This window comes from Heterodontus francisci, chromosome 13 (assembly GCF_036365525.1).
Source record: "Heterodontus francisci isolate sHetFra1 chromosome 13, sHetFra1.hap1, whole genome shotgun sequence".
NCBI lineage: Eukaryota > Metazoa > Chordata > Chondrichthyes > Heterodontiformes > Heterodontidae > Heterodontus > Heterodontus francisci.
Window position 1 is genome coordinate 21,511,847 of NC_090383.1, and position 16,740 is coordinate 21,528,586.

At 46.9% G+C, this 16,740-nt stretch overlaps 1 protein-coding gene and 1 pseudogene across 1 annotated transcript in view; both read right to left on the reverse strand.

The window, feature by feature from the left end:
• The window catches only part of LOC137376683 (metabotropic glutamate receptor 1-like), a 260,920-nt gene that overhangs the window by 125,181 nt on the left and 118,999 nt on the right, over positions 1-16,740 (reverse strand). The window lies entirely within an intron of this gene.
• LOC137376830 (U2 spliceosomal RNA) lies at positions 4,886-4,994 on the reverse strand (annotated as a pseudogene).

Consider the following 16,740-nt stretch of genomic DNA (forward strand, 5'->3'; position numbering starts at 1 on the left):
TAGTCCTGGACCTTGGAATGTGCCAGTCTGCAACATTCGGTGGTGGACAACTCTTTGCGCTGGAAGACCAGCAAGTTTCGGGCAGACCAAAGGGCGTCTTTCACCGAATTGATAGTCCTCCAGCAGCAGTTGATGTTTGTCTCGGTGTGCGTCCCTGGGAACAGCCCGTAGAGCACAGACTCCTGTGTTACAGAGCTGCTTGGGATGAACCTTGACAAAAACCACTGCATCTCTTTCCACACCTGCTCTGCAAAGGCACATTCCAGGAGGAGGTGGGCGACCGTCTCTTCCCCACCACAGCCAACGCGGGGGCACTGTGCGGAGGGGGCGAGACTTCGGGTGTGCATGAAGGATCTGACGGGGAGGGCCCTTCTCACCACCAGCCAAGCTACGTCTTGGTGCTTGTTTGAAAGTTCTGGTGATGAGGCATTCTGCCAAATGACTTTGACGGTCTGCTCGGGGAACCATCCGACAGGATCCACCGTTTCCTTTTCCCGTAGGGCCTTGAGGACATTCCGTGCAGACCACTGCCTGATGGACCGGTGGTCAAAGGTGTTTTTCCGCAGAAACTGCTCCACGAAGGATAGGTGGTACGGCGCCGCCCAACTGCACGGAGCGTTCCGCGGCAATGTGACCAGGCCCATCCTTCGCAACACCGGGGACAGATAGAACCTCAGCACGTAGTGACACTTGGAGTTTGCGTACTGGGGATCTACACATAGCTTGATGCAGCCGCACACGAAGGTGGTCATCAGGATGAGGGCCACGTTGGGTACATTTTTCCCGCCCATTTCCAGAGATTTGAACATCGTGTCCCTCCGGACCCGGTCCATTTTAGATCCCCAGACGAAGCGGAAAATGGCTCGGGTGACTGCCACGGCGCAGGAGTGGGGTATGGGCCAGACCTGCGCCACGTAGAGCAACAACGTGAGCGCCTCGCACCTGATGACCAGGTTCTTACCCACAATGGAGAGAGATCGCTGCCCCCACATGCCCAACTTTTGTCGTACCTTGGCTACTCGCTCCTCCCATGTTTTGGTGCACGCCCCGGCCCTTCCGAACCATATCCCCAGCACCTTCAGGTAATCTGACCTGACGGTGAAGGGGACAAAGGATCGGTCAGCCCAGTTCCCAAAGAACATGGCCTCGCTCTTGCCGTGGTTAACTTTGGCTCCCGAGGCCAGTTCGAACTGGTCGCAGATGCTCATCAGTCTGCGCACGGACAGCGGATCCGAGCAGAAGACGGCGACGTCATCCATGTACAGGGAGGTTTTGACCTGAGTGCCTCCGCTGCCTGGGATTGTCACCCCTCTTATGCTCGCATCCTTCCTAATAGACTCAGCAAAGGCTTCAATACAGCAAACAAACAAGACCGGGGACAGAGGACAGCCCTGTCTGACTCCAGATTTGATCGGGAAACTTTCAGATTCCCACCCGTTGATTGACACTGCGCGACTGATGTTTGTGTAGAGCAGTTGGATCCAATTGCAGATTCCCTCCCCAAACCCCATTTTGGAAAGCACGTCCATCATGTAGGTGTGCGATATCCTGTCAAAAGCCTTCTCCTGGTCCAGGCTGATGAGGCAGGTGTCCACCCTCCTGTCCCGTACGTAGGCGATCGTATCCCTGAGTAGCGCGAGGCTATCAGAGATCTTCCTGCCGGGTACAGTACAGGTCTGATCGGGGTGAATCACCAGCTCCAGAGCAGACTTGACTCGACTGGCTATGACTTTGGACAGAATCTTGTAATCAACATTAAGCAGTGAGATGGGCCGCCAATTTCTGATTTCTACCTTCTCCCCCTTCTGCTTGTAAATGAGGGTGATGATGCCTTTTCTCATGGATTCTGACATGCTACCGGCCAGGAGCATACTCTCGTATACTTCCAGCAGGTCCGGGCCGACCCAGTCCCACAGGGCCGAGTACAACTCGACCGGTAAGCCGTCGCTCCCGGGAGTTTTACTCGCCTCGAAAGACTCGACGGCCTTTGTCAGCTCGTCCAGAGTTAGCGGCTTGTCCAGTCCCTCCCTCCTGCTGTCATCTAAGACCTCTGTGATAGATGACAGGAAGGACTGGGAGGCTCTGCTGTCTGTGGGCTTCGCGTCATACAACCCAGCATAAAAGGATTTGCTGATCCTTAGTATGTCGGACTGCGAAGACGTTACTGAGCCATCTTCTTCCTTCAGGCTGCTGATAACAGAGCTCTCTCTGTGTACCTTTTGGAAGAAGTAACGCGAGCACGTCTCATCCTGCTCGATGGAGCGGACTCTGGACCGGAAGATGATCTTGGAGGCCTCCTTGGCAAAGAGCGAGGCCTGCTGGCTCTTCACCTCTTGGAGGTCCTCCTTGACCTCGACCCCCATTGACTGCAACCGGAGGAGATTTTGCATAATTTTCTGGAGTCGGGACAGTTCCCTCTGTCTCTCTCTCGCCTTCTGAACACCTTTGTGGATGAAGAACCTCTTGATGTTCTCCTTAATCGCTTCCCACCAGTGAACTGGAGACTCAAAGAGGGGTTTCACGGTCCTCCAACCTTTGTAATCCCTTTTGAGTTCCTCAACGTTCTCTGGGGTCAGCAGTGTCGCATTGAGCTTCCACGTCCCTCTGCCAACCCGCTGGTCGTCCTGTAAGTGACAGTCGGCCAGTAAGAGGCAGTGGTCGGAGAAGAACACCGGCTTGACGTCGGTGGATCCGACCGTGACAGCACGGGACACAAACAGGAAGTCAATCCTGGAACGGGCAGACCCGTCCGATCTTGACCATGTGTATCTGCGCTGCGCTCCGTCTGCAGGTTTGCTGAAGACGTCGTGCAGTTTGGCATCCTTAACTGTTTCTATTAGGAATCTGGACGTAGCGTCCAGTTTGCTGTCGTCACTGCCGGATCGTCCAGCCGCATCGATGATGCAGTTGATGTCACCGCCTAGGATGACCGGCCTGGACGTCGCCAGCAGCAGTGGGAGCTGCTGGAAGACGGTCAGCCGCTCGCTGCGTTGTACCGGGGCGTACACGTTGATCAACCGGAGCGGAGCGTTGTTGTACATCACGTCTGCTACGAGGAGGCGGCCGCCCACCACCTCCTTAACTTCGGAGATGGTGAAGTTACCTCCCCGCAGCAGAATACCCAGGCTGGAGGAACGGCAATCATTACCCCCCGACCAGATCGATGGCCCGTGGGACCACCATCGCGACCACTGCCTGTAGGTGCTGAGGTGTGGTATTCCACACTCCTGCAGAAACAGTAGGTCAGCTTTGACCTTGGCAAGGTAATCCAAGGTTGAAACACATCGCGTAGTCGATTTAATGCTACGCACATTAATGGAAGCAATTCTTACACCCATTTTTTACTAAAAATTAGTTGTTGCTTCCCATACCATTTGTCCTCGCTAGTCCCAGTCCTTCCCCTTCGGGATGTTCCTGCATACCCATCGTATGCGCAAGCAGTTTCACGTTGGTTGGGCTCAGAAACCCCTCCTGATTTTTCATGCAGGGTTTGTGCCGCTCGGGTGACATCGGGGGGGTCTTGTAGGCAGAGAGGATTGGGTTGTCCTCAGCTGCTTCCATCTGTTCCTCCTCGAAAACATCACAGCTCCCGGTCTCCCGGAGCTCAGGTGCGCCAGACGTGTCTTTGCTCCCGGTGTCGCAGAGCTGAGATGCGTTGGCCACTTCGTTACGTGTGGGGCATTGGGGTTGGGGCACGCTGGGCCCATCACAGCTTCCAGTGCCCGGGGGCTGGGATGCTTTATCATCCATCTCGGAGTTCTGCCGCCTCTTTTGAAGGGGCTGTCGTTCCAGCATTTCCCCGTCCAGTGAAGAGGAGTTGTTGCAGTCTGATTCAGAAGAGAGCCTCCTCTTGCCACTGGTTTGGGTGGTGGCTTTGGGATGTTTTTTCTTTGTGGTTTTCCTCTGGACCACTTGCCACTGACCTGTTTGTCCATCTGCTGCCTCCTCCTCCATTGATTCTGTCTGTGGAGGAGGGGTTTCCGGGCGCTGGGTAGGTGCTGGGTCGTTGGTTTCAGCTGCCTCCCCTTCCTTCTCAGGTTGAAGTTCCTCACTGCGGAGAAGGTTGCTGGTCTCCTTTCGAACAACGGACGCCTTCGTCGAACCTTCTCCCGGCCTTTCCTTGGACCTTGCCGCCTGAGCATAGCTGAGGCAACGTTTGGGACAAGTCTTGTAGAGATGGCCTGCCGCACCGCACAAGTTGCAACACTTAGTCTGCTTACAGTCCTTGGTCTGATGGCCTTCCTCCTTGCAGTTCTTGCAAACAACCGTGCTGCAGTTGGCTGCCATGTGACCAGATTTGCCACAGGTGCGGCAAACTCTGGGCTGCCCAGCGTAGACCAAGAAGCCTTGACTTCCCCCGATAGCGAAGCTGGAGGGAGGGTGGATGATGGCTCCACTGGGATCTACCTTCAAGGTCACCTTGACCTGCCGCTTGCTGGTCCAGATCCCAAAGGGGTCCTTGACATCAGTGCTGCTGCCGGCCACTTCGACGTACCTGGCGAGAAAGGTGAGTACATCCACCACCGGAACATGGGGGTTGTAGAGGTGAATCGTCACCACCCGGTCCCGTTGTGACGGAAGCGTGAAGAGCGGCTCCGCTGTGAGGATCGACAGTGGAGCCCGGTCCCCTTTCTCCTTGAACGCCTTCAGGAACTTGATGCATCCCGCCACGTTCCGGAACGTCACGTCGAAGTATCCACTGCTGGGGAAATCCTGCAGGCAGAAAACGTCCGTCGCTTGAAATCCGCAGCAATCGAAGAGAATTTTCTTGATGAAGAAGGTGCGATCGACCGGTGCATCTCCTTCCTTGTCCTTCACGACCACCCGAACGGTGTTGCGCACTCCCTGGGCCGAAGCTCGAAAATTGGTTATAGCCATTTTACTCAAAGCTTCCCCAGGATCAAAAGGCAATGAGCATGGTCTCTTCTCAATCAAATAAGCACTGATAAGAACAGATACTACACTTGATCTTAGCCAAAAGGCCGAGAAGATGGTGGGCTTGCCATCCAGCTAAAGGGCCAATAGGAGGCCCTCCAGCTCAGTGGCAGCAGCAGGTTGCCATTGCAGGTAAGTGAAGGAGAGGGCACCCCAAGATAGAGGTACCATTTCTCCAACTTTATTAAATTTTAAATAAATATAGAATCAGCAGCCTGGCCACCATTGTGGGGGGGTGGAATTGAAGGCAACATACGTATGAACATATGAATTAGGAGTAGGCCACTCGGCCCCTCGTGCCTGCTCTGCCATTCAACAAGATCATGGCTGATCTGACTGTAACCTCAACTCCACATTCCTGCATACCCCCGATAACCTTTCACCCCCTTGCTTATCAAGAATCTATCTACCTCTGCCCTAAAAATAGTCAAAGACCTTTTGAGGAAGAGAGTTCCAAAGACTCACGACCCTTTGAGAAAATAAAATTCTCCTCATCTCTGTCTTAAATGGGCGACCCCTTATTTTTAAACAGTGACCCCTTGTTTTAGATTCACCAACAAGAGGAAACATCCTTTCCACATTCACCCTGTCAAGACCCCTCAGGATCTTATATGTTTCAATCAAGTCGCCTCTTACTTTTCTAAGCTCTAGGATACAAGCCGAGCCTGTCCAACTTCTCCTCATAAGACAACCCGCACATTCCAGGTATTAGTCTATGAAACCTTCTCTGAACTGCTTCCAACGCATTTACATCCTTCCTTAAATAAGGAGACCAGTACTGTACACTGTACTCCAGATGTGGTCTCACTCATGCCCTGGAAAACTGAAGCATAACCTCCCTACTTTTGTATTCAATTCCCCTCGCAATAAATGATAACATTCTATTAGCTTTCCTAGTTACTTTCTGTACCTGCATGCTAACCTTTTGCGATTAATGCACAAGGACACCCCGAGCCCCCTGCATTTCAGAGCTCTGCAATCTCTCACCATTTAGATAATACGTTTCTTTTTTATTCTTCCTGCCAAAATGGACAATTTCACAATTTCCCACATTATACTCCATTTGCCAGATCTTTGCCCAGTCACTTAACCTACCTGTATCCCTTTGTAGCCTCTTGTGTCCTCTTCACAACTTATTTTCCGACCTATCTTTGTGTCATCAGCAAATTTAGCAACCATACCTTCGGTCCCTTCATCTAAGTCATTTATATAAATTGCCAATCAGACAATAACCCATTTATGCCTACACTCTGTTTCCTGTTAGCTAGCCAATCTTCTATCCATGCCAAAATGTTACCCCCTACACCATGAGCTTTTATTTTCCACAATAACCTTTGATGTGGAACCTTATCAAATGCCTTCTGGAAATCTAAGTACAGTAGATCCACCAGTTCCCCTTTATCCACAGCACACGTTACTTCTTCAAAGAACTTGAAAGAAGGCAAAGAACCTCAAAGAAGGCAAGTCTGGACTCTATGCCTGTCTGGAGCACTGCCCCCCTTGTCGGCTTCCGACAATAGGCCTTTAATTAGCTGAATCAGCTACCCGCTGCTTTTGGTTGGTGGCCCTGCCGCCCCATCATCCTGCCTCTGGGAAAATGGCCCAGGGCGGGATGGAGCCTGGAACTGGCGGTGCGAAATTCTGCACCCACCTGCTTCCATCTCCACTCCCCATCGGGCCGAAAAATTCTGCCTTTATTCTCTGCTTATAGAAATACTTTATTAGGGCAGGCATTGCTTACCAAAATCTGTAATTTAATAATTAAACATTAACTCAAGGGCAATTAATTTCGAAAAGCTACTGGCTGTCAACTCAAAAACCAGTAAACACCTGATAGTGCAACTTCTCTCTGCTTTTCCTCAGTCCATCTGGTCCCTGCAGTTGATACAACACTTCCAGTTGAGCAGGTGGCTTGTTGCAAGCCTTCTGTCAAAGTCATAGCTGCCAGGAGGCACTCGATGTTGGACCAGAATAACCTTTCCTTCGAACTTCTCCTGTTGCTGTCAAGGAGGAGTGAGCACTTACTATACTTGTGTGTTGAAGATTCAGAGGAAATAATTGTGGTGTTTAAAATGATTAAAGGTTTCAATTGGGCAGATAGAAGCTATTTCCTTTGATGGGATAGTCCAGAACAAGGGGCCTGGTTTTAAAACTAGAACTATGCAGTTCAGGGGTGATGTCAGTAAAGCATTTCTTCACACAAGGGAAGTGGAAATCTGGAATTCTCTCTCCATAAAGCTGTTAGGTACACAGGAAAATACAAAACTGGGATAGATTTTTATTAGGCAATAGTATTGAGGGATATAGACTTCAGCCGGGTAAATGCAGTTAGCTCAGCCAGGATCTAATGGAATGGTGGAACAGGCTCGAGGGCCTGAATGGACTACTCCTGTTCCTATTAGAATGGGGGAAAGGAAAATCAAAAGGCGAGACTCTGGGTCACAGGCATGGGAGATTAAGCCTATATCCCCCACTGTCATGACACAGAGAGCTGACATTGCAACAGACACACACAAACGCCACTGTGCTGTCACATCTAGAGATGATGGAAAATGTTAAAAAAGGAACCCCTGCACCAGTGATCATGTCATTGTCTTGTGGATAAATGCAACAGCTAATGTAATTATTGCAAGACATGGCTCTGTGACTCAAGCCTCTGAGTTAGAAGGTTGTGAGTTCAAGCCCTGCTCCAGAGTACATAATCTCGGTTCTGACACTTCAGTGCAGTATTGAGGGAGTGCTGCACTGTTGGAGGTGCTGGCTTTTTGATGAGATGTTAAACCAAAGTTGCAGCTTCCCTCTCAGGTGGACATAAAATATCCCATGGCACTATCTGAAGGAGAGAATGTGAGTTCTCCTGGCATTTTGGCCAATGTTTATCCTTTACACAACAACAACAAAAAAAAAAAATTATCTGGTCATTTATCCTACTGCTGATTGTGGGAGCTTGCTGTGTGCAAATTGGCTGCTCTGTTTCCACACATTATAACAGTGACTACATTCCAAAAAATATTTAATTGATTATGAAGCACTTTGGGATGTTCTTAAATTGTGAAAAATATCAAGCAAAAATTATATTGTTCAAAGTTATGCTAGAAGAACTCTGTACAGCATTGCTTATGCTCAGTCCAGGGCCTGAAGTGATCTTTCTGATGTCTAGCAGAGTCCAGATAAGATAAATGGGACAATAGTTTGCCCATTGCACTGGTAGAGCAAATTTACTGAAACAATATATCACCCATGGAAAATATCACATACATTATGTACAGTGAAAGCAACAGGACCTCACAGAAGTAATCAAGTTGATTCTTTTCTGCCTTATACTTGGGGGAACCTCTGCCCCCACTAGGATTCAATTGGGCTACCATATGGCAAACAGCTGAGCTTGTCTCCTGTAGAAGGTGCAGGCCCAGTGCAGTTGTTGCAATGAAAGAGAGGGGACGTTTCTGTTGCCTCCGACGATGTTCGCTGGATGAGTCAATGTAGGGATGCCCATGGAAAACTAGTGCTATGGCCTCACTGTCCCCAGACCCCTGCATACCACAGGGTCAGGCTGAAGACTGAGAGAGAAGCTGAGTTTGGCAATTTCCCACAAAATCTTTGGACGTAATCAAGGCCTTCTGGATGTTGCTCACTTCTTTATTGATGGTCCAGACTCATTTTCTGCCCTGCTTCCCTTTTTATCTATTATTGCCCCTTCTTCCTGAGTCTCTGTTTCTCAAGGTTCTCTCCTCATGATTGACATGCCAGCAACAATCTTGTGCAGCATCCAATGTTACTTTCCCACTGTACACAGTATTGGCTCTCACACACAACCTGCTTTGTTCCCCTGTTTTGGCTTTCAATGAATGAACCTTTCTAATCTCCTCCAAATTCTCATCTTGAACTAACACAGTCCTCCAACTGCCCAAGTGGTGGACCTAAAAGATCCACTGCACTATTTGAAGAAGAGCAGTGGAGTTCTCCCCAGTGTCGTCACCAACATTTAACCCTCAACCAATGTCACTGAAACAAATTGGACTGGATTTTATAATAGAAATAACCATGGTGATAACAGCATTCTTATTTACATGGAAACTGGGCAGCATCTTCTAGCAACTGCACATGTGCAGTTAAACATGGAAATTGGAAAGTTGCTGAACAGCAGGAATTTGTCTGAGATACCTTGCTCCCCTAAAAGCTATGCTATCTGACTTACCACCCAAATACATTAAACTGTGTGCAGTTTCAATATTTACCTGATGTATGCTCATTATTAAAACTATTACTATTACTATTAAAAGTTTGGATATGTCTCTTCCATTTTAACCACTATTTTAATAGCCTGATAAGACTTAATCATTGTCAGACAATCTCTCCGCCATTGAAAATGATCATTTACAAGTGTGGAGTCTCATTCCTTCAGACTTTGATTATTGTTTGAAATTTTTTTAAAGTTTATTTTTTAAATTGTTCTTTGTCTCTTTTAGCTCTCTTTCTTCATCCAATCTTTCTTACCCTACATTAACTTCACTTTCTGAATCTGATTTGACATTGAATTCAATCTTTTAACTGACATTGCCTGCTTCAGACTCTGCGCTACTCATTAACAATTCCTTAATCTGATTGATATCGGAGACACACAGTTGCTTGTTTTGTTCACATGGGTCCCAGTTGCTCTGTCGAGGGTGCTGCACTTTTTGGACAGTTGTCTGAGAAGCACTTCAAGTGCAAAAGCCCATTGAAAGTCTTTGGGCAAGTGTAAGTGTAATAAATGACTCATGTCATTCACTTGCCGCAAACTGAAAAATCCAGCACATTATCTGGTAGTAATTACATTGTTGTTTGTGGTACTTTGTTGTGCACAAATTGGCTGCTGCATGTACCACATTGCAATAATGACTTGATTGGTGATGAAGCACATCGGGATGTCCTGAGGATGGGAAAGGTGCTATATAAATGCAAGTTATTCTGCATGGTAGTGACAAAAAATTCAGAGGTAAGGGAAGAACTTGCATTTGTATAGCATTTCAGCATAGGCCTCAAGACATGCCAAAGTGCTTCAAAGACAATCATTTACAGTTTTTGAAGATTATTCACCCTTATTTGGTAGGCAAACGTGGGAGCCAATTTGCGGAAAGCAATGTCCCATGAGCATTAGTAAGACAAATGATCTCTTAATCAGCTGTTCAGTGCTGCTGGTTGAGAAATTTGGGAGAGGTCCCTATCACAGGATCCTTCATACCCACGTGAACAGACGGATGGGGCCTAAATTTCACAGCTCATCTAAAAACTAACAGCTCCAAGAATGGAACCCTCCCTCAGCCTAGTTTCTGTGCTCATGTCCTGGAATGGTGCTTTAACCTCTGACCTTCTGACTCAGGGTAGAAGTGACACCAACTGAGCCATGGTGGACAGGGGTACACCATTGACTGATACTAGGTTTTACACATCTCTTGATGCAGTTGGAATTCATCTGAATATTCATCTTTACCGAGGGAATGCTGCACTGTCAGAGATGCCATCTTTCGAACAAGTTCTTAACCCAAAGCCCTGTCTGCCCCCTCAGGTGGAAGTATAATATCTCACTGCAGTATTCAAAGAAGAGAGTGGTTCTCGGTATCCAGGCCCATATTTATCCCTCAACCAACATCACTAAAACAGACTGTCTGGTCATTAACTCATTGCTTTTTGTGAGACCTTGCTGTGCAAACATTGGTTTCTGTGTTCCCTACATTAAAACAATGACTACATTTCAAGGGTACTTAATTGGCTGTGAAGCACTTTGGGAGGTTTTGGAGGTTGTGAAAGAAACTATATAAATGCAAGTTCATTCTTTTTATTGAATATAGGAACAGGAGTAGGCCATTCAGCCCCTTAAGCCTGTGTTGGCATCCTTCCATCTATGAAAGATGATGGACACGCAGCAAACAATTCATTTAGGTGGGGTGGCTTCTCTTGGTGCACCTTTGCTGATGTCTGTGAAGGCCAATCCTCGACAGGCAGGTTCTGCCATAAGTGCCAGACATGAAGCTGCCAAGTGACACTGTGCATTGTTGTTTCAGAGCTGGTGCCTGTTGCCAAGCTGCTGTAGTCACTGGTCATTGTGGTAGTGCACGTCAGTCCCCAGAATGTGTGGTCATTTATTTATTTAGAGATACAGCACTGAAACAGGCCCTTCAGCCCACTGGGTCTGTGCTGACCAACAACCACCCATTTATATTAATCCTACATTAATCCCATATTCCCTACCACATCCTCACCATTCTCCTACCACCTACCTACACGAGGGACAATGTACAATGGACAATTTACCTATCAACCAGAAAGTCTTTGGCTGTGGGAGGAAACTGGAGCACCCGGCGGAAACCCACACGGTCACAGGGAGAACTTGCAAACTCCGCACAGGTAGTACCCACAACTGACCCTGGGTCGTCGGAGCTGTGAGGCTGTGGTGCTAACCACTGTGCCACTATGCCGCCCAATTTCTGTCATTTCTGTGTTTTGCCAGCTAGTGAACCCCAGGTGCAAAAGTCAACGTTTAGGGCCTTCATGTCACTTAAGCCTGAACGACCATTCAATTAGATCATGACTGATCTGCATCTTAACTCCATCTACCTTGGTTCCATAACTCTCAATACCTTAATAAAAATACATCAATCCTAGCTTTTTGCGGGAGAGAGTTCTTGATTTTCATTACCCTTTGAGTAACATTTCTGACACTATCTAGCTCTAATTTTAAGGTTATGATCCCTTGTTCTGGCCTCTCCCACCAAAGAAAATGGCTTTTCTCCTTCTTACCACATCAAATCCTTAAATCATCTTAAACACCTCAATTAGATCACATCTTCATCTTTTATAGTCAAAGGGATACAAGCTTAGTCTATGAGTTTTGTCTTCATAATTTAACCCTTTTAGCCCCGGTATCATTCTGGTGAATCTGAACTGCACCCACTCCAAGACCAATATATCCTTCAAGAGGTGCAGAGCCCAGAAATGAATACAGTACTCCAGATAGAGTCTAACCAGAGCTCCAATCAGCTGCAACAATGGCCATCCCTTTGTATTCTAATCCTCCTGAGTTAAAGGTCAACATTCCATTAGCCTTGTTAATTACATTTTGTACCTGCCCACCAGCTTTTAATGATTTCTGTATTTGGATTCCGAAATCTTTCTATGCTCATCTGCAGAGCCTAGCTTCTTGCTGGAAAATACTATGATCTATCTTCCTTCAGTTCAAAATGGATGACCTCACACTCCCCATATTAAACTCCATCGGCCACTGTTTTGCCCACTTACTTAATCTATCGATGTTCTTTTGCATCTTTCTACTCCCATCTACACATTTTACTGTGTCGTCAGCAAACTTGGATATATGGTTACCTGTGTTTTTCTCTCCACAGATGCTGCCTATCCTGCTGAGTATTTCCAGCATTTTCTGCTTATGTTTCAGATTTCAAACATTGCAGTCTTTTATCTTTTGTATGGCTATCTATTCCTTCATCTAAGTCATTTTCTAAATATAGTGAAAAGCTGAGGTCTCAGTACAGACCCCTGGGGGATACCACTAGTCACATCCTGCTAATCTGCATCCATAACTATTATCCCTACTCTCTGTCTCCAACTTCCTAAACAATTTCCTATCAAAGGCAATAGGTTGCCTTCAATTCCTCGCGCCTTCATTTTTGTTGACAGTCTCTTATGTGATCCCTTGTTGACTGCCTTTTGGAAGTCCAAGTAAGTAATGTCCATAAACACTCCCTTATCTACTACGTTAGTTCTCTCCTCAAAAAAATTCAACTAGGTTTATTTATTATGACTAACCTTTTACAATTCCGTGCTGGCCCTCTGATCAGCTCATATTTGTCCAAATTCTCAGTCATTTTGTTCCTGCAACAGTTAATCTCTCTGATTTTGTAAACTGCGTTTGTACGGAGGTGTAGAATTTATTTATTAAACAGGCTATTTTGTAATTTGTGTCATGAGTTTCCTCATACCATACTCCCTTCTGAGCCAAGAAATAGGACAGGTGATACGCCTGCCAGTGCTGGTCTGTAACCAGATGTGAGAACACGCGTGGGAATGGCCTGGGGTAATTTGTCCTCTGATTTGCTTTCTTTCATCATGCATAGAGAAGCACCTGGCCTTGACTCAGCACTCTCCCTGAAGGAACAGCTGAGATCAAACACTTTAATTTGAACGGATAAGTAATTAATTGTATTTATAGTCTTTTGTCGTAAGCATTCGGGTAAATGGAAGCAAGTAACAATCGACAGCCCTTCATTAAGTACTTGTTGGTAGTTGGAGGGAAAGGCAACTTCCTTCAAAATGAAGTGTAAAGCCTAATCAAAAGTGACATGCCTGGCACACAGACAAGCAGGGTTTTGGCACATTGTTTCGCCTGTAACTCACTGCCAACTGCACACTTTTCCTGCCTTCAAATCACGAACCCAAGAGCTCAATACATCTGTCTTTACCAGCAGCCTCTGAGCACAAAGAAGAGATGCCCCAAGTGGGATCGCTCTGATTGTTAATTATTGTGACAGCATATGGCTAAGGGTGAATGGCAAACAAAAACAGAAAATACTCAGCAGGTCAAAAAGAGATTTCCATTTATATCACGTCTTTCATGACCTCAGGATGTCCCAAATGTTTGACAGCCAATGAAGTACTTTTGAAGTGTAGTCACTGTTGTTAGGTAGGAAATGCAGCAGTCAATAGGCACACAGCCAGGTATCACAGCAGGGTTATGACCAGATAATCTGTTTTAGGTGGTGGTTGAGGGATAAATATTGTCGAGGACACTGGGGAGAATTCCACTGTTTTTCTTCAAAATAGTGCTACTGATATTTTACTTACCCAAGAGGACATCCAAACGGCGCCATTTTCAACAGTATTGCACTGAGGTTTCAGCCTCGACTTTGTGCTCAAGTCTCTGGAGTGGGGCTTGAACTCAACTGTCTGACTCAGAGGTGGGTCTGCTATCACTGAGCAACAGCTGACATAGCAAGAGGTGACAGCACCCATGGAGGGAAGCAGAGTTAACATGTCAGACACATTGCCTTTCATCAAAATCAGATCATATTACAGATCAACAAGTTAGAAGGAAGGATAAGAGTAAAGGAAAGCCGTTCATCTGTATTGTCATCTGATCCTGATGAAAAACAATGGGTGGAATCTTATGCCCTTTAAGAATATTTGTTGGGTGGGACCATTTCCAAGTCCTGACTCGACAATTGCCAGCCACCTGCCCACGGGCCAATCTCCTCTGAGGCGGCCTCCAAATTGACCGCCTCCATGTCCCCCATTTTAAGCAGGTTCCTGGGGCTGCAGGCCCAATCAGAGGGTCTGCGGCCTTAGAAGGATGGCACCCCCATTGCCAAAGATGGGAGTTGCCGCTGCAGGATGGGGCTATCTTGAGGTGCCCTCGAAGAGGTATTTACTTTTTTTAATTAAAAAGTGCCCACAGCTTGCAGGTTGATAGGTAAATTGGCCATTATAAATTGTCACTAGTATAGGTAGGTGGTAGGGAAATATAGGGACAGGTGGGGATGTTTGGTAGGAATATGGGATTAGTGCAGGATTAGTATAAATGGGTGGTTGATGTTCGGCACAGACTCGGTGGGCCGAAGGGCCTGTTTCAGTGCTGTATCTCTAATCTAATAGCTGCCAGGCCACCCCTGTGGAGGGGAAACCTGTCCACAGGACAGCCTGCGGCCACAGCTGTAGCCCGCTGATCCCTGCACCTCCGGGGGAGGAATGAACTGAAAGAGGCCTCATGGGCCCCCTGGCCAGCCGCTAGCAGGTCACCTCCTGGCACTGCTGGGCTTTGGCCTCAGTGGGGAGCCAGTCTGCCATTGGGAAGATCCTGGCGCTGTCCCCATTCTGCCCACAATTGGACACTTAATTATTCAAATTACCTTCCCAGCACTGCCGGGCGGGTGGCCAGTGCCTTTGATAATCTGCCTCCAGTAAGATTGCCTGAAAGTGGAAATGTATTGGACCCCTGACCCACCTTCAAGCCTGCCTCCCCAGGGCTGAGAAAATGTGCCTGAAATGTTAAATCTGCTTCTCTCCCCAGGTGTTGTACCTGATTTGCAGCACGTTTCCGGAATTTATATATATTGTTTTAAGGGCTCATTGCTGAATGCCAGTACACTCAAGCTCTGACCAGTGCCTCAGGGCTCCGGGCGGCCAATTCAATTAGGTTTTCAGGTTTCCAGCTGAGTGTCATGCAGGGATAGTAATGGGTCCAGAGTTTGTAGTTTCTTGCAGGGTTATTTAAAAACTGTTGGTAACATCATCGGTTTGGTATGTCAAAACTTGGCACTTGTTGCCAGGTACTTGGGTAGAACTGAAAACATTGTGAAGAATTATGTAAGAGGAAAATGTGCAATGTTACTCCACCCTTCAGGGAAATCCCAAGAGTCAGAACTGCTCCAACTATTGAGGAGGTACCAACACCTCATTCACAAATAGGAATATGGCTTCTTTCCAAGTGCTCCGATTTCACACAGGGTTTTATTATCCAGTGTTTGTACAACAACGTGTATTTATGTAGCACTTATATTCAGTAAAACACCCTAAGCCACTTCACAGGAGCGTCATCAAACGAAATTTGACTCTGAGCCACATAAGGCGACATTAGGACACGTTACCAAAAATTTGGTGCAAGAGCTCAGTTTTAATGAGCATTTTTAAGGAGGAGAGAGAGAGAGCAGTAGAGAGGTAAAGGTGTTTAGGGACGATTCTAGAGCTTAGGGCCCAAGCAGATGAAGGCACAGTTGCCAATTGTACAATGATGAAAATTGATTTTATTATGCTGTGTTTTTACAACTGGTTTTATCATCCTGCATTTCTACACAAGCCCACAGCCCCATAGACACTGCCTCATAACCCACTTCCCCATAGAGCACTGACCCACAGACTACCATCCCATAGCACATTGCTGCATTGATCACTGTCTCATAGTCCACTGCCCCCAAACCCACTGCCCCATAGGAACAGGAAGAGACCATTTAGCCCTTCGAGCCTGTTCTGTCATTCAATGAAATTATGGCTGATCTGCATTTCCCTTAATACCCTTTGATTAACAAAAATCTATCAAAATCAGATTGAAGATGAACAATTGATCTAGCATTGATGACCTTTTGCAGAAGGGAGTTCCAAACTTCTACCACCCTTTGTGTGTGAATGTGTTTCCGACCTTCACTCCTGAAAGGCTGGCTCTAAATTTTAGACGATGACCCCGATTCCTACACTCTCCAACCAGCTGAAATAGTGTAGATAGAGAGAAACTATCTGTTTCCTTAATAGAGAAACACAGAAAATTTATGACAGAGGCAATCAAAACTAGTCCAGGAGATCACAAGGATCTCGTGCTACCTATACAGCCACTTACCTTCAAATGATGTAATCTCTTCCCCAGTCAGGAATCAATCCAGCTCCTTCTTGAAGGCATTCGGGGGTAATTCACACAATGGTCTGCATGGGAGCATTATTTGTAACAATCTACATTTTTTGTAATCTAATCCAAATAATTGCTCAGGCAGACTATTGAGAAAGTCTTCCTGAGATTCTGAAATGCAGCAAGTTCCTCTGTACCTCATTTTGGGAACTTTATGTAACCCTCCAGAGGTTCATGACATTTCATCACCATGCAGTCTTTAGCCTTCTACGCACTGTGCTCTAGGCTTAAGGGTTTTAGTGGTCTCACTGTGCTCCCCATCAGAGGGGATCTTGCAATTTCAACTATCCAGAAGCTGCATCATCTTGGATTGCTGCGCCCACCCGCAGAGACTTTGTCTTGAGACTGACATCATTCCT